We start from the raw sequence: 26,966 nt of genomic DNA on the forward strand, positions 1-26,966 counted from the left end.
ACTCCCTGTATAGCTATCCTTATCTCAACCAGCAAAAACCCTTGTTCCTTCCTATTATTGCTTATACTCTCTCTTCAACAAAATTAGAGATAAGGGCAAAATAGTTTCTGCCGTGTAGCGAGGGGGTGGGGGTAGAGGGAGGAGGTGGGGTGGGTTATAAGGGAGGGGGTGGGGGCAGGGGGGAGAACTGACCCAAGCATTGTATGAACATAGGAATAATAAAAAAATAAAAATTAAAAAAAGAAAAAGAAAGAAGGTCTATTTTAAAAAGTGGCCTTTCAGCTGTGACCTCTGCAGCAGGATCATCTGCAGAAGCTCAAGGGACAGTAGCCTCACCCTCCAAAGCCCAACCTTCCAACACGTCCACCTCCAATAGCTTCCCTGGCTAGAGCCCTCATTTCTTCCTGTTGACTGACAAAGTCATGTAGTCACATGTTGGGCACACCGCTCCCCTCCCCTTCCATTTGGGCGACATTCTCAGTTAATGATCAAGCTCCCTCTCCTCTCTGTGACTTCAGTGTTGATGGAGAGGGAGGGGAGCAAGAAGCCTGAAGAAGTTGAAAGCAAGGAATCCTGAGAGGTGAAGGCTGTGATTTACAGCTAAAAATGGCCTCAACGGAGCCCTTATCACATCGAAAATCACGCACTCTTATTATTAACCCCTGCCTGGGAATGCGAACACTGGCTCAGGGTTAGGATTTAGGAAGATACATCCCTGAATATCCTGAAGTGGGAAAGCTTAATTTTTGCATTCTCCTGAAGATTTTGTCTTCTGAAACAAGTCTGAAAAGCCGGTTAAGTGACAAATTCATTCTCCTGATTGAGCTAATCCTGTGGATTATTAGCTATAATGCCCCCAAAAAAGCTATAATAAAAAATTAGCCATGAAAATTAGTTTGCCTTAATATACTACAGCAAGTGCATTTCCCACTCTCTGGTTCATTACAGCAGTGGTTCTCAATCAGGGGTGACTTTGTCCCCCAGGCAACATTTGGTGATGTTGAGGTACATTTTTGATTGTCCCCAGAAGATGCCAGAGTCCCACTGGCATCCAGTGGGTAGAGGCCAGGGATGCTGGTAAACACTTATAATGCACAGGACAGCCTCAAACAACCAAGAATGAACAGGTCCAGCTGGTGGAGTGGCTCAAGTGGTAGAGCGCCTGCCTAGTAAGCCCCGAGTTCAACTCGTAGTGCTGCCAAAAAAATAGTGCTACTGTTGAAAAACTCTGCATTAAAGAGAGAATAGAACTGAAATATGACATGGGAGCCAAGAAAATCTGTTGGTTTTGACCTTAAGAATCTTTACCCTGAAGACCTTGGAAATTGACTAATGTCAGAATACTAGATCCCATAAAACACAAAAAGCACAGGAGAATAAAATGAAATACAAGAGCAGAGAAGGTAGATTTTCTTAAATTGCTTTAGATACAGAAATGCAATTCAAAAGGCCATGAGCCAGGTGCCACCAGTGGTTCACGCCTGTAATCCTAGCTATTCAGAAAGCAGAGGTCAGGAGGACTAAGGTTCAAAGTCAGGTCAGTCCAAGTAAATAGTTCTCAAGACCCTATCTCCAAAAAACCTATCAAAAACCCCACTGAGCAGAGTGGCTCAAGTGGTAAGAGCACCTGCCTAACAAGTGTGAGGCTTTGCACTATTCTGAAGTGATTTCTTATCCTCAGCCTACAGCTAATGTACACATTTGTGTGGGCTTTGTTTACTCACCATTGTGGAGAGGAATTAGCACCTGAAATGTAAAAGTCTAGCTTTGGACAGTAGAGGTATTTTCTCTTCCATCCACTACAAACTCAGCGACAAAGTACCATATTTTCTCGAAACCTAAGAAACCAAGGACTGTATTGTGCACTATTATTTTATGCACTTTCAAGAAAGAAAAATGATTGCAAAGGAATTATATCATATGATTGCTTGTAAGACACATCACAATTCCAGAGAAGTTAACATGTGTAGCAAATGGGGAACAATGACATACACAGCATTCATGTCAATGGGCCTGCACTTGGAAATCCGATGTGATGTCTGGGGGATGTCAGGGCCAATGTTTCCATGAAGTTGTTGACTTGCAGTGACATCAAAGGAGAAGCTGACTAAATCCACATTCTGGGGTCCCATTCTGGGTCTACTGGATTGGAATCTTTGGCACTAGAGCCCAGAAATTTGCATTTTTCATCAATACCCTCAAAGAGCATGGCGTTATGAATTAAATTATCAGCAACCCCCATCATGAACCTGCTCCTTGCTGTCTTCCTTCCTTCTCATCAGAAATGTTCAGAGCACAGATCCTTGGGACAGAGGTGCCCAGGACAATGAGCCTAATGGTTGTAGCATTAAAATTCAGAATGGGCTGGGGGTATAGCTCATGTGGTAGAGCACTTGTCTAGCCTGTGCAAGGCCCTGGGTTCGATCCCCAGCACCACAAAACAATAAAATTCAGAGTGGGTGTAGGGACGTGCTGTGTACCAGATAGCATGGTATATACACACATGAAAAATATGCAAGCCCACACTCCGGGTACAGTTACTATCTAAGCCACCCACCAGGAGACATGTCCTGGCACTAGGGACCCAATTTACAATCTGGCATCCAGAGCTCCAATTAAAAACCTACTTATCTTCATAGCCAAGGGGCATGGCTGTGTTTAAGTTTTAAAAAATTAGCTGCAGAGAATGAAAGCAGGGCAGTTGGCTGGAGATGTTTACCTGAGAAAAGAGCTGAGGCTGGGGGAAAGAGGAGGTGTTCTGTAGACCTTAATTATACATCACATCAAACCAGCAGAAACAGGTTGGGGGACTCCTGGCTGTGTGTCCCATCTGGTGGGAGCAGAAGTTGGCCGATGAGTTCTGCAGAGCAGCAAGCAGCCCATAGCTGAAGTTTCCAGGTGCGGTGGGCTTCAGAAGCGTGTTACCGGGGGCTGGAGGGTGTGTTGACTGAGAGCTTTGGTTCATGGGAGTTAAGGAGTTTTTGCTTTATTTGAATTTTTGCCATCTGACAGTCAACACCAAACTCCACAAACCCAGTACAAAATGCTGACCAAACCCAACCCTGGGTTAGCTCCCCAACTTGATGCTGGTGTAACAAGTACAGTCCCCTAATGGTTTTGTCAGGTGAAGACCTCTTGTCCAAGGTCATCTGTGTCTCCAAGGGTAGGGTAGCCCTTGTTGTGTGTCCCCACGGTGCTGGGTTCTTCTCTTTCCTCACTTACTTGCCCTACGTATGTTGACTGACTTCTGTCCCCACCTACTGTCAAGAAGACAAGGATCTTACCCATCTGGCTCTTCATGATAGGTCCAGCTCCTTCTACCATGATGGCACCTGTCAGGATCCACATTTGTTGAAATGAAAACTATATTGAAATGGGGTTGATCAGAGAAGATGTCACAGAAGAAGTAAATTCAGACATCTGTCTTGCATAGTTCTCATTTCTGAGATGGGATCAAGAAGTCTATGCAGAATGCCTCTATGGGCTATTAAAAAATTTTTTTTGGTGGTACTGGAGTTTGAACTCAGGGTCTCACACTTGCTAGGCAAGTTTCTATTATATGAGCCATGACCCCAGCCCTTTTTTTTGCTTTAATTATTTCTCAGACAGGTTTCATGTTTTTGCCAAAGCTGGTTTTGAACTGTGATCCTCCTACCTCCATTCCCATGTACCTGCCTGGTTTATTTATTCAGACTAGGGTTTAATATTTCGCTCAGGCTGGCCTCAAACCATGACCCTCCAGATCTCTGCTTCCTGGGTAGCTGGGATTTTAGCCATGAGCCACTGGACCTGGTGACTATCAGAAATTTTGAAAGGTAGACATGGGTCCTTAATTTTTAGTTTCTTGAAGGGTCCAAAACTCAGGGAAACCACTTTGAGAGATGGCTTCTACAGTAGAGGATGTGGGATACTCTCAGATCTTACAAGAATTTGCAGTTCTTAGCTTTTTAGGCACATTCAGTAGCAGACACTAATTCCTGAACAAAATGGACTTCCTTTTCATTCTTTAGGTTTTTGATTCCAGGTTAAACTTTATAATTTTTTTCAACTTGCCATGTTCAGACCTAACACTACTTGCATTGACTCTGTTCTCTTGAGGTGGGGGGGAGGGGCTCTTTTGGAGGGAGCAGGAGGGATACTTTGCCTGGTATTTGTGCAGTATTACACATGCTGCTATCCAGGCTGAGGTGAAATTATGGACCCAACCTTATTTTTTTTTGAGACAGGGTCTTGCTATATTGCCCAGGCTCATCTTAAACTCCTAGACTCAAGTGATCCTCCCACCTCAGCTTCCTGAGTAGCTGGGACTACAGGTATGCACAACCATGTCCAGCCCTGGACTCTACTTTTTATCCCAGGAAATCAAAGAAGGAATAGGACACATTGCTGGTTGCCTTGAGAGCTCCTTCTGGCTTAGAAACAGTATGAAGAGAGCCAAACTCACTGTCAGTGAGGGGGAGGATGGGAGGGAAGGAGGGAGGAGAATTAAAATTGTAAAGCTAGCTTCACGTGGCTTCCTTCTTGAACTGTAATAACCCCTGGCTGCCTGCAGGCTTAGAAAAAACAAATGCAATGGCAGGTACAAGGATCGTCCAGCTGCCAGGAAAACGCAGTAAGACATAACTTTTACAAGGGAGGCGATGAATACATGCCCTGCAGGAGCAGAACAGGCTTTTAACGTCTCCATGGTTGGCAGCTGGATGCCCAAGATGACGTTGGCTTAGTGTGTTCACAACACAAGACGCAGCAGATAGGACCACATATGGGAGAACGAAACTGTCTTCCAGGAGAAACACTGGCAGGGGGGGCTGGGTTTTAGGACTCAGGGGAGGAGGGCAATTTGATCCAGCTTCTCATGGCCACAGCACGACCCATTTTAAGGCATACTAGAGGTTTTTCATATGTTAGGCACATTTTCTAGAAGGTCTTTGAAAGGGCCAACATTTGATAGACTACCACGGTTACTGAAAGAACTTTCTCCCCTGGTTGGGGAGGGATCTAATTTTGGCCTGTGGTATTATCAGAAAGATCTGAAGCCACAACTCCTCATTTTGATGCTGTTACGAAATGTACTTTGGGGTGTCTTATTATACTTTACCCCCTAGAAGTGTTACAGGAGGTGCCTGTCATCAAAATTCAAAAAATGAAAACGATGCTGGCAGAGCTTAAAAAAAAAAAAAAAAAAAAAAACCCCAAAGGGATAAGCATTTTGTTTCAGTTTCCTGTACATAAAACTTTATAAAAACAACCCACCCATTTTTTTAAAAAGTCCAAAACAATGGCTTATATTCTTTTTCCTAAATGCGTGCCTCATGGCACTCTGAAATGAGGGCCCAGAGAGTTTCCTGGATTGTGGGCGGGCTCCAAGCACCACATCCCTTTCCTCCCTCTCTCGTCCCCACCCTCCTGGCATCCCTCCTGAATTTGGTCCCCAATCAAGGAGCTTGCCAGCCTCTCCTACCTGTCCTGAGGAAGCAGGAGAATTCAGGCTCCCCCCCCCACCCCCCAAAAAATTCATTCTTATTTCCTGAAGGAACTTTGAATAGGGAAGCTTAAATGACAAAGCCACAAAGTAAAGGCAAAGCATGCAGACTGCTCCGGTAAACTGAAAAACAATTATAAATGCATTGCTTTGCGACACTATTCAAAGAATAAGGTATTTTCCTCCTACCCTGGCTTTCTATAGCAAAACCGGTGTTTTTCATTTGCTTGTTTGCTTTTGTTTTGTTTTGCTGGTTTCTTTTTTGTTGTTTGTTGGTGGTGCTAGGTATTGAACCCAGGGCCTTTTATGTGCTAGGCAAGTGTTCCAGCACTAAGCCACATCCTCAACCCCACAGGAAAATTTTCTTTATGGAATATTCAACACACCATCCTTCAGTACCTGGCAGAACAAAGGAAGAATACAAGCTCATGAGAGAGAAGCCTGGATTCAAACACCAAGTTTTCACTGGTTGACTTTGGACTATTTATTTAGTAATATCAAGCCTCAGTTTAATCACCTGGAAAATGGGGAAATGAGAGTCTCAAGGCTTTAATTCGATTTAAAAAAAAACGTGAATAATTCAACGAGATAAAACATATAATCGGCTTTAGGTTAGATAGTAAACACATAACCCATATTGTTATTAATCTTCTTGGTAAATAAGTCATCTGACTCCTTTTTTTTTTTTCTCAATGCATTAGGGAGGAAAAATGGATTCGAGGAACTTTTCCCCCTCATTGCTTTCAAAACGGTTAATTCTTTAATTTAACCCCATGATTTCAAATATTGATTTGACTGTTGGACATATAAAAGCAGCATCACAGTGAATAGTGAACTGACCAGAACTAGAAGACAAGAGGTCCAATCCTAGCTTTACCATGAAATTTGCTGTTTTGCTGTGTGACCTCAAGCAAGTCAGTTAACCTCTCTGAGGTGCAAGTTCTTGAACTGTGAAATAAGGTGATTTAAAGATACATGCTTATGCTTCTGTGGTTCTATAAAATACCACAGACTGAAGTGTGCATAGAGTATCATCTTGACTTTATGCTATTTTATTTCAGGAAAGTCTTCAAATAACAATGATACTATTTCATACTGACGAAGGTACCTCTGACTAAATTCAGCATGTTTTGTGTAGGCAGCCCATAGTGAGGGTGAGTTCAGAACAGCAATGTTTCATAAAGCTTGTCAGAAAATGAAGATCCCTGTCCTCATGTGTCAGGAAATACATGTACAGATAAATTCCTTTAACATCAAATGGCAATGCAAACAAGGTTGGAAGGTCAAACCATGAGAAAAGAAATACTGATGGAAAATGGAGGTAGGCTACAATAGGATGGAACTGGTCTAAGATCCACCACTGTCGCTTAAAAATAGGCACAGTGCTATCCTACAACACTGGGGTCCCACTCTGGCTTCTTCTACAGGCTTCTCAGCACTCTGATAGCTATCTGTTCCTTCGTGAGCCACTCTTGGGTCTGTGGCACTCATAACTTCCTTGCGCCCTTCCAGGGGTGGGCGGCTGCAGGCTCTGTTCTGGATGTGACATACACATGGCTGCTGTCACGAGACGCTGAGCACCACTAGCTTCTCAAGCTGAGGGTCTGTGCTGCCCCCAGATACAACTTCTGACACAAAATATAGACAGTGAAGTTGTGCGCTTACAAAAGTCAGAATGCCACGCAAGGGCATATTGCAACAACATCTAAATAGTGCCCTATAAATAATAAATGGAACCAGAGTTTCTCAATAAATCATAAGTTGCATATTTTTTTTAACCATTACTAGGGATTGAACTCAGGACCATGTACTTTCTAGACAAGAACACCACCATTTGAGTCAAGCCCCCAGTTCTTTCACTTTTAGTTTTATTTTTCGGATAGAATCTCTTGCTAACTTTGCCCATGATTCGCCTACTTCCACCTCCTGAGTAGCTGAGATTACAGCTGTGTACAGTTGAACCTGGCCGAGCATCACTGTTCTTTAATATTTGTTTCTCCTTCTACACTGTAAGCTTCACAAGAGACTGTTCAGGACTGTATTCCCAGTGGCCTTCTACCCCCCAAGGAGCTTGACAAGTGACAAGAGCTCAATAAATAATGTTGGCAGCTGACTGGGGGTTGTCATGGAACCCTTACAACATAAGGGTAAGAAATCCTGTGTGTATTTCTATAGTAGGAGGAACTGAAGCACAAGAAATTCAAGCAACTTGCCCAAAGTCACACAGCTGGTAAGTGGCAGGGCTAGAGTTCAAATGCAAGTACTTTGCCTTTCAGAACCTGAAGTTCCCAAGGAAGCAGAACATCGGTAATTTGCTGGCCACTTACCAATCAGGGTGACCTGAGGCTTGTGATATCCAAGATCAGGAGCCTGACATCCCTGCATTAACATCCGTCACCACTTTCTCCAGCTGCTCAACACAGGGTTAGAATGTCACTTATGGCCCCGTCAGTTGTCAACCCCAAATGCTAGAATTACCCTAGATGTGATTTTACATCAAGACAAACTCAGGGCACCAAAAATTGTCTGCCACCAAAAATATCCTCAACAATGAATCAAGTTCATCTCTCCAGATCCTCAGTTTCCCCATCTGCAATTAGGTTAGAAAGCCCCTACTTCAAAGGGTGGAGGTGAAGATTAGAGAGACGCCAGGTAAAGGGGCAGACATATAGTAATAATTTCCTAAACAGCAGCTAGGTTGATTATGGTTCTGCAGAGCTGTGAACTATGGCCAGAGGACAAAACGATGTCTTTAAATCTAGTCACCAAACAGCCAGTCAAACAGACTCAAAGGCTCAAAGAACTTCTAAGAGTAGGTTATGTTTGTCACATACCCCATTCGGCAACAACTCCATATCAGATTCTTTTTCAAAAAATGGGTAACGCTGACAGGTTTGAGTTAACTGTGGACAGAACAAAAAAAATGCCATTGTGATTTGGGGAGTGGTGAAAAGCTAGGAAATAATGTTAGGTGCCACTTGCTCTCTGCCAGGCCTATGACGAGCAGATGGCATGCATTCCCTTAGGGAATCCTCTGGCCTGCTGAAGATGGCACTTTCCCTGTGTTATGGGTGAGGGCAACGAGGCTCAGAGAAGTTTATATCTTGCTCAAAGTCACACAGCTTAGTAAACAGCCACAGAGAACTTAGTCTGTCTGGAAGTGGCCCCAGATCCACAGGGCAGCCGTGCCCACAACATGGGCAGGTGGCTTTATAGGAAGGCCAGGCATGTGGGATTGAGTGGCCTTGACTTTTAGTCCCTGTCAATTCATAGACTCCTGCCGTGATGGACGTCATTTAACTTTTTGAACCCATAGAATGTACTGGATTAGAGTTTCTCAATCCAAGTCTTGTGGAATGTCAATGTTCATTTTGTAGCCTGGAGGTAAAGAATGAAAGAGCAGGCAAGACATGAGCTGACCCTTTGTCCTGGGATTTTGGTTTGGGCAGGGGAAAGAAAGGGAATACATTTGCTAGCAAATAGAACTGATCGACCCTCAGTTCCTTCCCTCTTGAAAATTCTGAAATTCTACTGAATTTTACATGCCAGAGAGAGGAGAATAGAAAAGAGAGATTTAAGGGAGTCATGGAGGAAAATTCAGGGGTTCATCCTAAAGTTGTGTTTGCACAGCACCCAAGATGTGCATACTTATCTTATAAGCTTATTTGGGGGTGATCTGGGGTGAAGAATCTGAAGGAACTAATGGAGAAAGAAATCTTTCTTGAAATCAATCAGTATTGTACACAGCAAGCACTTGATGGATGCTGAGAACACTGAATTCAAAAGGAAACAGACCTGAATCAAATGGATAGAAGCTGTAGGAATATGTCAAGAATGCTAACTATTTCTTTTGTATTCAGCCACCCACTCTGCCATAAGCCATTTTCAGCCTCAAGACCCATTCTGTTTCTTGTGAACAGCTCACCTCTTCCAGCTGGGATAACCACAGGTAAACCTCCCCCTCTGCAGCATCCCACGCGCTTGGAAGCTGAACAAAGGTGTTCAGCTTGTCTGCAAGGTAAAGAATTCTTGTTTTTATCTGTATCTTTGCCCAGTGTAGTGGCAAAGATTGTTTCATGAGTTTCCAGCTTAATTCTTAGAGCTCAAAGGATAAAGTGCTCCCACAAGGAAGAAAGAGGTAGGACAAAATAATATATATATATAGTTTAATTTTTTTTTTCACTCAAATAAACAAGTCTTTTCTTCCCAGGAAAGGCAACAGTGCTACAACCTCAGTGGGACCTGCCAAAGTCTCCATCTAGAAATACTGAGAGTAATGATAATTATGAAGAATTCTTTTCATGCTTGCATTCTGAAAGCAGGATTTAAGACTAATCCAGGTCTTTTGACTCTCAGCTAAGGTTCTATCATGAAATTGGCCTGCCTCACAAACCACATTTCCCAGCCATAAAATGATTGCCACATAATAGGTACTCAATAAATATTTGTTGAATAAATTAAAGGACAAAAGAAAGAGGTCACAGATGATATATCCCAAGGGCTGTTGACACAAGTGGACCTATGGGTGGCATTTTAAACATTTCTGGGAGAGGGATACGGCTCAGTGGTAAAGCTGGCGTTTAGCACCTGGGTTCACTCTCCAGCATTACACACAAAAGAAGTTTTGTGTGTCTTTGAACTCAGGTCCACAATAGCGCCTCTCTCTCTCACTCTCTCTCTTTCTCATGCTTTCTTGTATTTTAAAACATTACTTCATATTCAAATCTCATCCCAAGGTTTTCTTCTGAGAAGTCTTTCCTCCCAACTCAGCCTGAGCTGATGATTCCTTCTTTTGAGTTCTAGCAAAGATGACTGTTATCATTTACCAACCATTCTCTGCCCAGTGGCATCTTTTTTAGTCACTATACATTCTATGGTGGGTGTAATTTTGCAGAATGTCTCCCTACCTAGGACCCCTTGAGGGCAGGGCCTGTCAGTACCTGCCTCTGCAAGTATTTTTTGAGACATGGACTAAGAAAGGGACTTCTGGAGAAACAACTGCATCCAGAGGATTTTTAGGCTAATATTATGACTTAATCCTACATTTACCTTTTTCCCATAGCTTAAGGGTTAATAGGATCTTTGTGCTCTTCACAGCCAGGGAGGCCAGTAACAAGGGCAAAGGTCAACAAAAGTCTAAGACTCCTTAAAGCCAACCAGAGGATGCCCTCTCCTTCAAAACACTTCATGCTAACATTAAGGAAGTCACTTAGCAAACCTCCAGATTTGCTTCCTAGTTGACAGAAAACAGGGAGATGAAGAAAAAAGTTAAACCATGCCATGAGAAAACAGTCTCTACGTCCAACATGAAACATCCTAGCAGTCAAATGGCCAGGTTTCCCCAACAAATCAAAGGCAAGAGGGGACAAGAAAGAGACAGGGAGAAATTTTTTAGAATGAGAAATGGGTGAGCCACAGTCATGCTGGGATCCTGACTTAAACTGGCCAACTGTACAAGGACCTGTTTGTGACAAGTCAACAAGAATTCCTTCGTGCCACATGATACAGAACTGCAAATTGGGAGGTGCAAGAATTCTTTGAAATCTGGTTAGATATGATAAGATGTTTATGTAAAATAAATACGTAAGTCAAAGTGCCTTATGAGGTAGAGATATATACCGACAGACTAATGAATGAAATGGTGTATTACTGGGGTTTGCTCAGAATACAAAAAAGTAAGGTGTGATGAGACTGGGAAGAGGCCAGTGAGAAGAGGCCAGTGATTATGGAGGCTGGATGAAGGGTGAGTGTGGGTGCTAATTATACTATTCTCTCTACTTTTTCTAATGTGGGCAGATCATAAGGTGCCATATTTAATATATTAAATTACCTAACTTAGAAAATTACAACTTTTGATCAGTTCTGGTGAGGGTAACAGGACAGATGGCATACTTAGAATCATGGATGACATCTCCGTGGATTGGCATGGAGATGTCAACACATACCAATGTAAATACACAAATAGGTTGGGCCAATATTTCTACGCGTGTGAATTTACCAAAAAAAGAAAAATATTTAAAAGAAGAAAAGATTATCAGTGCACCATGAATTCAAAATGATAACAAAATAATACTGCGCTCCAGGAAATAGACTAAATGCTTTCTGCACATTTTTCTCCTTTAAACGACTCTTTGAGGAATGTATCATCATTTCCTTGGCATGGATGAAGAGAGCAGAGCGAGTCCTGAAGATCACACAGCAAGGAAGTGGCACAGCAGGAAACCCAGGTCAGAGTGGCTTCAGGGCCCACACTTTCCAGTCCTGCACTAAATTGCCCAATGTCAGGCGACAGGAGATGTGTAATTAAATTATAGGACACTCACTGGATGAGAACTGTGTAAGCATGATCAAGTGCACTTCTGGAGCCATGCAACATGGGGAAATGCTAATAAAGAATGAAAACTGTTCATGAAGGTACCTGTGAAATATGTATAAATATATGTGGAAAGGCTTTGCAGGGAAAAAAATACAAAATGAAAATTATGGTTGTATGAGAAGGGAGGTCTAATTATTGCTATGTGGTTATGTTATTTTTAGAATTAAAAATGCAAAGAGGGGAAACTGAGCTGAAGGTAGTGGTGTTTTCATGAATATGAAATATTATAAACCATTATTCTCTTCAAATATTTCTCCCCTCTCCCCCCTCCATTTCCTCCTCTTCCTGCTCCTTCTCCTCTTCTGGGATCAACAAATATTCCTCTTCTTCCTACTTTGAAGAAGTAAAATATCTTTTACCTACTTTGATCAGGAAGCAAGAATTATAGTAGTTTTCTCTCGGGGCAGATGCAGAGTAAAATGTTAGACTATAAGATGTCTGTCTTAAACATACCACAAGTTAAAAAAAAAGAAAAAGACCATAGCTTAAAGAATCTACAGAGAATTGTTTCTCTCTAAGTATTGTGAAATCCTCTCACAGGTCATTTGTTATTAACATGACTGGGGGAGAAAAGCACCAGAAAGCTGGAGGTCAATTCTCCATCTTATCATTTGGGCTGGCCTAGGCACAACCTATCTGCAGCTACCAGGCAGCTAATCAGTCCAAACCCACTCTCCAGCCCAGCCTCCTACCCTGGCTTCCCTCTCCCTGCTCTGCCCCTTCCCTGGGAAAGCCCATCTCACAGCTCCCAAAGACCTGGAAGTGCTTTGGAATTTGAGAAAGGCTCTACAGATGGGAGGTTATCCTGATTAGAAAGCTGATTTGTGTCCTTGTGTTGTGTGGGTTTTTTTTTTTTTTTTTCCCCATAAATGAATTTCAGAGATGTTCCTTGGGGAGGGAGGGGAAAAAAAAAAAACCCAACTAACTAGATCCCAGGTTATTTTAACTGCCAGAACCAAGGCTGACATAAATAATCAACTTTTTATGACCAAGCTTCTGTAACTGCTTGGGAATTATTATACCCAGAAAAAAAGAAAGAAACCATTGGTGATTCTATGTGGTGTTCATCACTGCCTGTCACCAAGATAACGGCTTCACCTTGAACAGGGGAGGTGAAAATATTTCGGAGAAAGCCCTTCAAGAGAGTCTCCTTCTCAAAGCTAAACAGAGAGAAGAGAGCTTGAGCAAAGGATAAAATTGGAAAGAGCCAGAGAGCTGGCTGGAAGACGACTGTGCTAAAACTCTGACCCTTTCAGACCCTTCAGGGAGTTGGTGCAACTTTTTTCAGAGCTTATGCAAAAGGTGCTGTTTGTCAAAGTTTCTGGACATCAGAGGAAAAAAGCACAAAAAATGGGTTGCTGAACAGAGAGCTTTAAACAATTCTAGTTCAAACAAACAGAATTCTAGGAATTAGGAAGAAAAAAGTCACAAGGTGTTGTGCTAACCACTGCAGAGCAAAGCATGTTTAACTGTTAAATGTCAGTGATCAACAAAATGGATTTTTGTTCTGGGTGCAATTACTTTGGAGGGGGAAAGGGGTGTTATTATTTTCCTGTAAGGACAGGAAATAATAGTAATAGTAAGACAGTAATAAATGGTTGTGCTGCTGCTAGCAGCAAGCCTGGGTTGACCGCTTATTTAGGGCTGAGAACTTTGAAAGCATCCTTTCCTTTAATCCCCATGGCAACCCTCGTAGGATCTCAGCCTACTACTGACTCTCGTTACAGATGAGGAAACTGAGGTTCAGACAGTCTCCCCAGTCTGTGAGGTCACAGTGACAGGGCTATGATTCAAACCTAGATTTGTTGAAGAGTCTAGCCTTTGAACCACCGACACACAGGTGTATAATTATCCGGTCTCACAGACGATTATCAAGTTCAGAGTGGATGGCCAACTTGCTCAGTGCCTTGCCTCCCTCTCCTTTCTTCCTACAGATAAAACAAAAAGAATGTCCCTACCCGTCCAACTTAGCAACTGACGGTTTCCTGGGAAAGGAAGGAGAAGAAACAGATTAGAAAAACCTGAGGGTTTTTAGTTCTCGTCCATCACTAGGAGCTATTATACATTAGGAAGAGTCAAACACTTAAGTGGCATTGCTGTTTCGGGACTTTTCTAATGACCCAGATATTTTCCTGTAAAAAGGAAGGCAGAGACCCCATACAGGAATAAGATCAGGGTCACCTCCCCATACTTTGGTAAGTGCATAGATGAGGCATGGATGACATGGGACACAGTAACTGTCAGCATCTGCTCCTGGCCCAGCCAAACAGAGTAGCCAACTTACTGGGATACCCTCCCCCCACCTCCATCCTGCTACATTCTTCACAAGCTCTAGAAAAATCAGGTGCAGAATGAGCTTTAAAATGACATTTACAAAAGCACAAATTTCAGATCCTCACTCAATTTGAGACCTTGTCTTCTCCCTCAAATGGTCAGTGGTTCAGACAAGAGAAAAAACATCTGTGATCTTTTCGGCTAGGATTTGGTACCTGACAAACAATGATTGAATGATTGGTACCTTTTCTGACAAATTTCCTTATAATCTCAGAAACCTGTTCCCAGTAATAGGTGGGTAGCAACACTTTCTGTTCGGTGTTATTTTGTAACAATTTTGAGAAATGAAAAAAGCTATTTTTTTGGCAGTCATGGGGCTTTGAACTCAGGGCTTTGCTTGCAAGAAAGGTGCTCTACCGCTTGAGCCACACCTCCAGTCCAAATTATTGCTCTTGATGAGTGCATGGACACAGCTCAGTGAGCCTTCATTTTTAGAAGCTTCACAGAGTTCAAGTGCTTGCATTCAAGACTTTCACACTTGTGCTGTTGGTAACCATCATTTTAAGAGGTTGGAGAACAGTAGTTCATGCCACAATGCACCCTGGGTCTTTGGCTCTCTCAACATCTATTCCTCCCTTTTCTGTTAACAGCTCTCCAATATTCTTTTGGGAAACAGCTTCCTCTTCAACTCCCAGTAGTTGTGGTTTCAGCACACTGAGCCCATCCTGAGTTCCTTTCGTGGTGCATGTGATTCAGGTCTGTGCAATTAGCAACCACCTGCCTCTGGTCATAATCAGTGGCTCTGGAAAGGAATGAAAACCAGGCTTGGGATTTTTACAGGGAGAACCAGGCAAGAAAGCAGCTCAAAGTTAGGAGAGGGGAAGCTTGGCACAGGTTTCTTGTTGCCATCTTACCACCAGGAGGGGAGAGTGTATCTGAGAATGACAGCAACAAAGAAAAATAAAAACTGAAAGGTAAACAGAGGAAGATTCTTAAGGAAAATGAGCACCAGGATCTAGTCATGCCTGAGGCCGATGTCTCCCAGACTTTTCTGTTACATAAACACAAATTGCCATTTTACTTAAAGGAATTTGAGTTGTCCTTTTTTTTTTTTTTTTGGTGGTACTAGGGCTTGAACTCAGGGCCTTGCTAGACAGGCACTCTACCACTTGAGCCACTCCACCTGCCCCTTGAGTTGTCTTTCTGTCACTTGTAACTGGATGTTCTGATTTCAAACACATATTAAGGGTCACTACCACATAAATGAGCACTGGCTTTCTCACTTCCTTGCATTTCTAGGATGTATATTGCACATCTAAATCTTGCTTCTTTATTTGACACCAGGAGACAAGTTTAACAATCCACTGAAAAAGTGCGGTTTTTTTCCCCCAGATCATACTTAGAATGGCCAAGAAATCATTTCATGACAATGTCAAAGAGAAGAAAAGTTTGAGGATATTCCAGAAGTGGGCTTTTGGATGCTGATAGCAGGAGTCAAAAGCTAAATCCTCTACTTTACCAGTTCAGTAGACAGCAAACCCCATGTAAGAACTTTAGGCTTTTGGTCTTCTAACTAGAACTGTGAGGAACTCTGCTTGTTACCTGGTGGCATCTTTCTCTTTTCCTTAAGTAAAGATTCACCATCCCAAATAGTCTTCATATACCAACTCTGACCACAGTGGACATGGTAATTTGTTTTGCAGTGGTTTTTTTTTTTTTTTGTAGTTGTTGGGTTTTTTGTTTGTTTGTTTTGTTTTGTTTTTCAGTACTGGGATTTGAATTCAGGGCCTACACCTTGAGCTACTCCACCAGCACTTTTTGTGATGTGCTTTTCAAGATAGGGTGTCATGAACTACTTGTCCAGGCTGGCTTTGAACCTCAATCCTCCCGACCGCTGCCTCCTGAGTAGCTGGGATTACAGGCATGAGCCATCTGCACCCAGCTATATTTTGCAGTGTTTTTAAGAAAGTATATTTCACATTGTATAATGGTAGACATCAAATGGATCAAAGATTTAAATGTAAATATGCACTGTTGCTGGTGGCTCATGTCTATAATCCTAGCTATTCAGGAGGCAGAGATCAGGAGGATCACAGTTCAAACCCAGCTTAGGCAAATAGTGGGCGAGTCCCTATCTTGAAAAAACCCATCACAAAATAGGGCTGGTGGAGTGGTTCAAAGTATAGGCCCTGAGTTCAAACCCCAGTATCGGAAAAAAAAAGACTGCAAGGTCTATGACAACCAAAACAAACAACACTGTTATAAAAACAAGGTCCTGTTCTTTTCCACCTTACATACATGGCTCTATTTACTGCAACCACAAGTATTCCCATTTTACAGTGAGGAAACTGAGACTCTGTGGGGATCACATGATCTGCTTAAGGAGGTAAATTCTAAAGGGGGAAGTTAAGATCTGATTGCAGGTGTGGCTGGCCCCAAAAGATGCTCGTTCATTATACTGCAGCATCTTGTCTCTCCCTGATTTAAATGCAAAGAAACAACATCTCAACCAAAGTAATAAAAACAAAAGATAAACAGAGCAGCAGGCCTTCAATAATCACCCTGGGGTGTTAAGAGCTGACTGTCATCCAGAAGGGCAAATTGCCAGGTGTGGTGGCTTGCCTGGGAGTGGGAGGGAGGGGGTGCACGCATGACTTTTGAGGTGCAGGGTTTGGGGGGATCAGTCGTTACTGCTCTTCCTTTTTATGGACCAGCAGAGGCCCCCTGTGTGGATGCAGGGGACACAGCCCTGTGTCTCAGAGACAGACTTGGATATGGTGCAACTGCCAGTCCAGGGCCTGCGGGAGACACTTGGGCCTCAGTGCTCATGGTCCTGCCTGCAGGATGTCTGGGACTTAGGTGAGCACAGCACCCTGCATGATTGCCACATAGGCCCCACACTGGCCTCCGATTGCTGAAGGTCACAGCTGGAACACATAGGGCCCTCGGGCTGAAGCCAGAGGCTGCTCAATGTGGAGAAATAAAACGCACCCTCCCCAAGGCTCCCTTTAGGAGGTAATACACCAGGTGACAGCCCTGCCAACCCTTAGACAGTCCGGCTTTTTGAAAACCACTCAGAACCTTAATACTCTTCTCTATGGAAATTCCAACACATGCTTGCTTCGCCTTTAAATCTTTGGAATGCTGACTTGAAAATCCACAGCTAAAATGTTCTAAGGACAGTGGGCTGTCTTGTGTCTGAAAGTGTAGCATTTCAGAGTCTAGGAAGAGAGCCTCCAGCAGCCTCGTCCACCCATACATTTTCCATCTGTAAGGAGGCTATCCACAGTGTCACAATTTCAGCCATGTTCACCAAACCTCTATCTAAAGTCTAGGTCTTTGATCGGCCTCCAGATGACAGCCTCGGGCAGTGTGCAGGGTTTGCTATCTGATCATCTCATTCTGACCCTTTATCATGGCCTCTAAGGAAAGAACTGTGATCACCCCATTTTACAGAACGTAAACTGAGGCACAAAGAGGTGTAATCTGCCTGTGGTCAAAGACCTGGTGAATGACAGGGCTAGTGGTTTTTTTTTTTTTTTTTTTGGTGGTATTGAGGTTTGAACTCAGTGTCTTGCTATTGCTAGACAGGTGTTCTACCACCTGAGCCATTATCCCCAGCCCTCTTTGCTTTTATTATTTTGGGGATAGGGTCTCACAATTATGTCCAAGCTGTCCTGGATTGTGATACTCCTATTTACACCTTCTTCTTATAGGTGGTGCCACCATGCCCAGCTTTTATTGGTCAAGATGGGATCTCCCCAGTTTTTTGCCCAGACTGGCCTGGAACTGCCATCCTCCCAATTTCTGCCTCCTGAGTAGCTGGAATTACAGGCTTGAGCCACTGTGTCCAGCCCAGAGCTGGAATTCAAATCCAAGTAATGTGGCCAGAGTGTACAATTCTAACCACAATGCTACAATGCGACTCAGATGCAGCTGGTGGCGATGGCAGTGGTGGTGATGATTATGTCCCTGGTCCTGGTCCCATACACTGTCACATTAATCTTCCAACAGGTCCCATTGGTTTCCCCTTCACCATCAACTTCTCTTCACCTTTTCTGCTTGTTCCTGTTTCCAGCCCCGTCTACCATCACCTCTTTCAGGGACCAGTGCCACACCTTGCTCGATGACCTCCCTGCAGTACAGCAGCCAGAGGGAGCTTTTCAATCATTATCTCAGATCACACCACCCTCTGCCTGGCTACATCCCAATCGCCTGACACAACAGAGAGGAGCCTGCAGGCTCCTGTCCTGTCCATCTCTCAAACCTCACCTTCTGTTTCTTTCTTCTTCGCAAACCATCCTCCTGATGGTGACAGCCTCATAGCCAGGCCAGGACATTTGTACTGGCTGTCACTGATGTCCCCCAATCTCTGCAGGCCTAGGCCCTTCTTGTCCTGGAGGGAATCAGCTCATTGAGCCTGTCTCACCATGTAAAGCCTCAACTCAGGTCTCTCCTCTCTCCAGGCCTCCTTTGTCCTCCCCCACCCCAGCCCCTGGACAGTAACCTTATTGGTCCATTGCCATTTACTGTCTCCCCATGGAGGCTACAGGTAAGGCAAAGGGCTCGTCCCTCATGTTTGCTGGCTTATCTCCGGCATTTCAAACAGTGCCCGGCACAGAAAGGAGCCCACTAAATATTTACTGATGAAATAACTGAGTTACCTCATTTACTCTTCTCAAGAACACTGTTTCAGAAGTGAGGCAACAGCCATAAGCTCTCATAACCCAGCCAAGGCCGTGCAGTTGTAAGTAGCTGTGAGTCCAGAGCTCTTAACCCCCATGCAGTAATCAGCTCTGTGATCCCCTTTCTTTGCATTTTAACATCATCTTTACCTAAAATAAGAAGATGGGGGATCTTCCATGTCTCTTAATGACCTTCCAAGGGTATCTGGAGCTCAGAGCCTGTGTTCTAAACCACAACCTGGGGCTGGCAAATTTCTCCTATAAAAGGCAAATAATAACCATTTTGGGCTCTGTAGGTCATCAGTTGCAGTTACTCAACTCTCTGATGCCATACAAAAGCCGCCATAGCTGGTATGTAAATGATGTCTGTTTATGTGTTCCAATAAAACTTTATATATAAAAGCAGACAGTGGGCCAGAGTTGGCTGTAATTTGGTGACACCTGCTTCAGACCACTGGGGAAGAAGTGTGTAGTTTCATCTGCCATTTGTTCACAAGAGGTCTTCCCATTAGAGGTGAAACACTCTTCCTTTCCTCGAAGAAATAATTTCAGAAGAAATCGTCAGCATTTAAAGAAAGACCAAGGTCTTCTCTACAGCTCCATGGTACCCAGTCACATATTCACAGAAACAGAAATGACTCATTTCTGGTTTTTCTGGACCTACACTTCAGCAGTTGTCAGAGAGCCTGGTGGCCTGGGGTTCTCTAACAATACGCAAGAGTCCCTGTGTTTAGCTCTGGGGGAAGCCAGGGGGAGCAAGGGCTGGGGATGAGTCACTTGGGAACAGGGAACTCTGACATTCACACTAAATCCCATCCCTTCCCTTCCCTTCCCTTTTCTCTCTCTCTCTTTCTTTCTTTTTTTGTGGTGCTGGGGATTGATCCTTGGACTTGATGCATGCTGGGCAGTCACTTGAACTACGTCACCAGCTGCAGAAGTCCCTTCTCTGACTTGTTCCTGGGCCTTTTGCATCTACTGTCATCTTTTTTTTTTGTGAGAAAAATGTAAGAAAAAAATCATAGCAAAATGCTATGGCTAACATAATAAACACTGAATTATAACATGATCCAGAACTGACAGTTCAACGTTTTGTGCAATTTGTTTCCAATCTTATTTTTTTAATAGATGAGAGAAATAAAACATCTCCAACAGAGCTAATAGCAAATTTTCAGACATCCCACACTAAGCTAGCCTCAGTGGCATCCTACACTAGGACTCGGTGTGTATCTCACCAGTCCACTCATCATTACAAAAACCTTACTGAGATAAAATTCACATAACATGAAAGTACACAATTCAGTAGCAATTACTAAATTCATACCATTGTAAAACCATGTGCAGAACATTTCCATCATTCAAAAAGAAACCTCTATCTTCCCTCTCCCCAGTCCCTGACAACCACCAATCTACTTCTGTCTTCATGGATTTGCCTATGAGATTTCATGTCAATGAAGTCACAAAATATATGACCCTTTGTATCTCATGTTTTCACTTAACATAGCTTTGGTGTGTGTGTGTGTGTGTGTGTGGTACTGGAGCTTGAAACTCAGAGCCTTCACCTTGAGCCACTCCACTAGCCCCCTTTTTTTGTGATGGGTATTTTTGAGATAGGGTCTCATGAACTATTTGCCCGGGTTGGCAATCTTCCTGATCTCTGCCTTCTGAGTAGCTAGGATTACATGCCTGAGCCACTAGCACTGGAAACATAGTTTTTAAGTTTCATCTACATTGGAGCACAAATCAGTATTCATCCCTTTCTATGACTGAGTAATATTCCCTTGTTTGAATATAGTACTTTTTTTTGGCTGCCCTTGGGGAGGGGCTCACATTTGCTAGGCAGGTGCTCTTACCACTACAGCCACTCCGCAGCCCCCTTTTGTGTTGTTTATTTTTGAGATAGGGTCCTGCAAATTATTTGCCTGGGGCTGACTTTGAACCATAATCCTTCTGATCTCTGCCTCCTGAGAGCTAGGATTATAGGAGTGAGCCTGTAATCCTATACTATATTCAGTGCCTGGCCTGAATATAATACATTTTGTTTATTCATTCATCAGTTGATAGACATTTGGGTTGTTACAACTTTTTGGCTATTAAAAATTATTATGCTATGAACATTCAGATGCAAATACCTATTTTGATGGATGTTTTTTATTTTTATTTTTGGTGGTACTAGGTTTTGAATTGAGGGTCTCAAACTTGCTAGTCAGGTGCTCTACCACTTAAGCCATGCCTCTAGCGCTTTTTAGCTTTAGTTATTTTTTCAGATAGGGTCTCACATTTCTGCCTGGGGCCAGACTTGGACTATGATTCTCCAATGTAGGCCTCCTGTGTAACTGGAATTACAGGCATGTACCACCATGCCCAGCTGATTACAGTTCTTTTGGGTGTGTTCCTAGGAATGAAACTGCTGGTTCAAATGGTAAGCCTACCCTTAGTTTTTTGAGGAACTGCCAAACTCTGCACCACTAACATTCCTGCTGATAGGAGATGAGACATCTCCCATCTATGAGATGTCCACATCCCCCCTTTTCTTTTAGCTGTCTAGTATGCATGAAGTGGTATATCTTCATGGTTCTGGTTTGTATTTAATAACAGTTGATAATGTGCAGCTTTTCATGTTTTCATTCATCATTTGTGTATCTTCAGTGATTACCAAGTTTTATCTCCATATTTATTCCTGACATCCACAAATAGTGCATAGGATTTTTTTCTGAGTACAAATCTAAATATTTTTCACCATTTAGCACTGTTTAGGAGTTCCTCTTTGCTGCTTAATATAGATCTAGTCCACAACTTGGCCGCATCCAGCCTTCCCTACACCACTGTTTTTTATCTGTTGTCTTTTTGTGCAGATATTTACATCTTTATGGATTTCTTGAACTGTTATAAAATGCACTGTGAGGGGGGAGAAATGACCCAAGCCTTGTATGCACATATGAATAATAAAACAATTAAAAAAAACTAAATAAATAAAATGCACTGTGCTCTGTGGGCATGCCTCCTTCTGCATTCCCAAGATGGGCTAGGACACAAGCTTGGATCTGTAAGGCAGGACCACAGGATCTGCACCATTACAATCCTACCAGATACACAGTACCTTTTTTTTTAACATCTATTTGTGAACCCAAATGCAAGTTTAGCTCATGCTCCAGGAGATGCCAGAACATATCACACTGCACATTCACCAAGTGAGGTAACTCTAAAATGTTTCTGTCTCTTTAGTAATCTTTCTTCTCTTTTTTCCCCAGGTGCTGGGGCTGGGACCCAGGGCCTTACATGTGCCAAGCAAGCATCCTACCACTGGGCCACAGTCCCAGCCTTTCAATATTTTTAAGTGCCATCAGAAGCCTTTGGATCATAAAGTAGCATCAGAGACGATTCTGCACCCTCCCTGGCAGTGACTCCCACAAGGTGGTCAAACACCAGCAGTATCAATGTCACCTTTGAACTTGTGAGGAAGGCACACTCTCAGGCCTCATCCCAGACTTGAATCTGAAACTCTTCAAGTCCTCCTGGTGACGCTGACAGCTGTTAAAATGTGGGGAAGCACTGTGTCAGGGCGTCCCCACTGGACAAGCAACAAGTCAAGTACAGGACCACACACCTAACTGAGATGCTGAGGTAACAGCCATGAAAGGATTTTTTTTGGCAGACTGGGGTTTGAACTCAGGGCCTCACGCTTGCTAGGCAGGTGCTCTACCCCTTGAATCACTTTGTCAGCCAACAGCCATGAAAAAAGTGAGTGCTTTTATACACCAGAGTCTACAGACCATGGGGACAGCAAAGTGGTGCGACAGGATGAACCTTTATGTCCAGAGAGAAAGAGGTTCAAGTTTGGATCCTGCAGGGTAGTAGGTCAGGGAACACTGGCAAGTCCCTTAACCTTGGTCTTACTCCAGGGCTGTGAGGAGTACAAGAGCCACTGCAACAAAGGTTACATGTTACTTGACTCCATTTATCTGAAATATCCATGATAGGTAAATCCATAAAGACAGAAAGCAGATTAGTGGTTGCCAGGGACTGGGAAGTAAGGAAGACGAAGTAATTGCTTAATGGGTATGGGGTTTTCCCTTGGGTGACAGAAATGGTTTTTGCTTATTTTTTGGTGGCGGTATTGGGACTTGAACTCAAGGCCTCATGTTTGCTAGGTGAGTGTTTTATGACTTCAGCTACTCTGCCAGCCCTGACAGAAGTGTTTTGATGATAGATAGAGGTGATGGTCCCAAAGCTAGACTGCACACAGTATGAATTTAAATGACACAGGATTGTACAGTTTGCAAAGGTCAATTTTGTGTTATGTGAATTTTGCCTCAGTTAAATGAAATGATACAAGTCACTCTGTCACATCTGACACTGAGTAGGAAGTAGAAAATAGATGTAATTTTTGCAAAAGTTGACGTTTATAGGAAAAAAGCTGGAAAAAGGTTATATGTCAACAACAGCGGACTAATATTAATAAAGTTAGGTGCCAGTTGAATATATGACACTAACAGACATTAAGAATACTAAAGTCCAGGTGTATATATGAACAAGATTAATGTCTGCATGTACTACTGAGGAACACAAGCAACCCACAAATTGTGTGTGCATTATGGTCACCCTACATGCAATTACACATTCAGGAGGACTACTGCCCAAAATACAAAGAATAACTCTCCTTCTCTACTAAGATCATCTTTTTAGTAATCTTTCCTTAGACTTGGTGTTATAATTTCCAGCAACATCCATGTCATGCTAGTATAATAAAGAAATTTTTCACAGTGAAAAAAACAAATGTAGTCAGGTACTTTTACTTAAATACAAACTGTGGCTACCTAAAAATATTCTGACTATGAACTCTCTAGCTGTCATTTTGTGTGGTCACCATTTTAACATTAATTTTTTTTAAAAGCAAGTCTATGCCATACCACATGCATTAAAATGATTTTAAGACATGTTAAATGTTGGATAACAGCATTAATTCAGAATAAGATTTGATTAATCATTTAATTAATTAATTGCTACTTCTATTTCAAAGGGCTAAGCCAGGTGGAAGGACCACATTGTCGTTCACTTGAAGAACTGTGTATGTAGCTTTAGTAGAAAGGCTTAAGATACATGGCTCTTCACCCTTTTCTTTTTTTAAAAAAATTTGTTTTGGTAGGCAGGCGCTCTACCACTAGAGCTACTTCACCAGCCCCTGTCTCCATTTTGTGAGACAGGATCTCCCTATATTGCCCAGGATGGCCTTGAACTCAGTATGCAGCCCATGCTGGCTTCAAACTCCAGATCTTCTTACTTTAGCTTCCCAAGTCCCAGGATTATAGGTGTGCACTGCCAACCTCAGTTTCACCCCTTCTCATACTACACAGGAAATGACCCAGAAGGTACAGGACAGCCCTGTGGCTGAGTCACCCACGGTTCACACCCACCTCTGGAGTAAAAGTATAGAAAAACTGAATCACGCACCTCTCCACGGGACCATGATTCAGAAAAAAGATTTCTCAGAGATCAAGAAATGACTTAAGGCCGGTTGTGGTGGTTCAGGCCTAAAATCCCAGCACTGTGGGGAGGCTGAAGCAGGATGGTGAATTCGAGACCAAACTGGACTACGATACAGTGAGACCTGTCTCCAAAAAAAATTGACTGGTCTGTTTCCTCAGTTTCCCAAAAGGGAGACTTAAGTCTTTGTTTCCTTACTTTTCCAAAAGGGAGAAAAAAATGGCTTAAGTCTTTTCTCTCCTCAGTTTCCCAAAAGAGAGAAAAGCCCTGACTCAGCAAAACTACTAGTATTTAGTGTAAGCATTTCTACAGCAAAAATGGCCTTCCAACACAGCTGTGCAGGAAAAAGTAACAGGTTCACATCAGGCTGACACAAGCCACCTTCACACTTGGGCCTCTCCTCTCCTCTGCACCTCAGAGATAATGTCTAATGATCACATAAGGCTGAATGAGTAATTTTAGGGACAGGTTGAAAAGTAGATGTTTGTTTATGATCAATAGTAGATGAAAAACTCCAAAAGCAACAAGGCCTCTCTCTTCCCAGGGAAGGCAGCCTGCTTTAGTGTTGGCCTTTTTAGGATCTTTGCATACTTTTCTTTGTGCATAGACATGTCTATTAACTTCAATCTATTACTATTCTTGGGGAAATGGGAAATAGTTGGGGAACATTTTAAATGAAGAGTTAGTTCTAAATGTTAGAAATCCCACCATGGGATCATTCATTCAGTGACTTGTTAATTCAATGATCCATTCTCTCACTGATGCACAGAGTCCCCACACAGATCAGACACGATCTTGTTTGTCCTGGGATGCTAACCAACTCAACCCAAACCAGTTTTAAAGATCCTTAAAAGACAAGCAGACAATGATCCAAAGAGGCTTTGGGGGAAGGGCCAATAATGACAGGAAAAACGATCTGTGTTAGACTCTCTACTTCACTCTCTCCCAGACCCATTCTCCAGCTCCACCCCAGGAATTCATGCAGCAAGTGTGCTTTCTATGATAAACTCATGGTTTCCTAGGGAAGTGAAGAGTCAGAATCCACGTGGGAGGTTCAAAACACTTCTCCTCAGCTTTTGAAGACTGGTGACTCCTCTATTCTAGAGAAGAGTTTAAATTAAAAAGACTTTTTATTGTTTTGTTTTTCAGTGCTGGGGACATGAGGCAGGTGCTCTACCTCTGACCTACACCCGAGGCTCCTAAAGGAAACTTTATTTAAAAGGAAGGAGAACATAAGCAAAGCAAGCAGACAATTTTCCACTCAGCCTCCATACTCTGAAATGTCCAGCCAGCTGAGCTCATGTAGAATCAAACCCTTGCTTCACTGCTCCACACATAGCACCATGTTTCAACAGCTGCACTGATGCTCAGTGGAATTAGTTTTCTGTCTTTTTGTTGTTGTTGTTGTTGTAAGGGAGGTAATTTAGTTTACTGAAGGTTAGGGAAAAAAGTTACAAATAGCCATGATGGGCCAGGTATGAGGCAGTGACAGAGAGAGAAAGTCTTCTATCTTTAATGGGCTAGCAAACCTGCTAAGAAGTTTGGCCTGACAGTCCATCATGCAGAAAACAGGAGGATAAATGAGTTACCACTGGGACTGAAGAGGATGACGATAAGGAATTAGGCTGTTTTGTGAAGCTATTTGAGGCTGGAGGGCAGGGAATGCAGAGTGAGGCAGAGCCTGTGGAAGCCTGCCCCCTTGTAAACCAGCCCTCCAAGCCCATCACCTCCAGTGGATGAGGTCATAACAAACTGCAACAGGTCTTGACAAATCATGCCTTCCCAGGAGTCAATAAGTCACCTGCAAAGGCTTAGTTCTGGTCTTTGAATTCTGAATTCTCCCCGGCATGCTATCCTGTGTATATAACCATTCTAGAACTTCAGGATTATAAATTGTCTTCTGTAGCCAGAAAAGCCTGTATTTCTAACATGCTGCTAAATGTTGGAATGGCCATTAAGAACTATCAAAATGCTTTGCTTTTTAATTTTTAATTTTTTGGTGGTACTGAGATTTGAACTCAGGGCCTAGTGCTTGCTAGGCAAGCACCCTACTATCTAAGTGACGCCCCTAGTCCTTTTTGGATAGGGTCTCTCACTTTTGTCCAGGGCTGGCCCTAGACCATGATCCTCCTCCTTCTGCCTCCTAACTAAATGGGACTATAGGAGTCTGCTACCACACCTGGCCTGAAAGTGCACATTTTTGACTTAATAATTCCACTCCTGGAATTATTAATGCATGTAAGAATGCATCTACAAAACAGTTCATCACAGGATGAACAGTTATTTAAACAGATGAAATAATTTCAATTGATATTTATATAAATATATTTACTCTATAAGTTAAATATAAACTGTAATAATAGATAGCCTTTAAAAATAATGCTGTAAGAAATCCACATTTCCCAATTTTCTACAAGTATTTCTGTAAAAAGCTACTAAAAAGACACATCAGTGTTTAGAGAGTTAAATAATAATTTAAATACATCAGAAGAACATAAAATTAGGATGTGGTCTTTGGTACAAATCTCTACACAAGACAGATATCCACTCTTATCGTTTTAGTTATTAAAATCTAGATTCTATTAAATTATCATTGAAATTTTCACTTTTTTTTTTAATAAAAACCTGGTCAAGTGTACACAGTGGCTCATGTCTGTAATCTTACCTA

At 42.7% G+C, this 26,966-nt stretch overlaps 1 protein-coding gene and 1 long non-coding RNA gene across 6 annotated transcripts in view; one reads left to right on the forward strand and one right to left on the reverse strand.

The window, feature by feature from the left end:
- Positions 1 to 26,966, reverse strand: part of LOC109681673 (rho guanine nucleotide exchange factor 3) — a 299,591-nt gene that overhangs the window by 72,306 nt on the left and 200,319 nt on the right. The gene's annotated exons all lie outside the window — the stretch shown is intronic.
- LOC141411513 (uncharacterized) lies at positions 11,025 to 26,957 on the forward strand. Its single transcript, XR_012436324.1, has 3 exons — positions 11,025 to 11,709; positions 22,066 to 22,438; positions 25,448 to 26,957. It is a non-coding gene; the product is annotated as an uncharacterized lncRNA (long non-coding RNA).

Source organism: Castor canadensis, chromosome 10 (genome assembly GCF_047511655.1).
Source record: "Castor canadensis chromosome 10, mCasCan1.hap1v2, whole genome shotgun sequence".
NCBI lineage: Eukaryota > Metazoa > Chordata > Mammalia > Rodentia > Castoridae > Castor > Castor canadensis.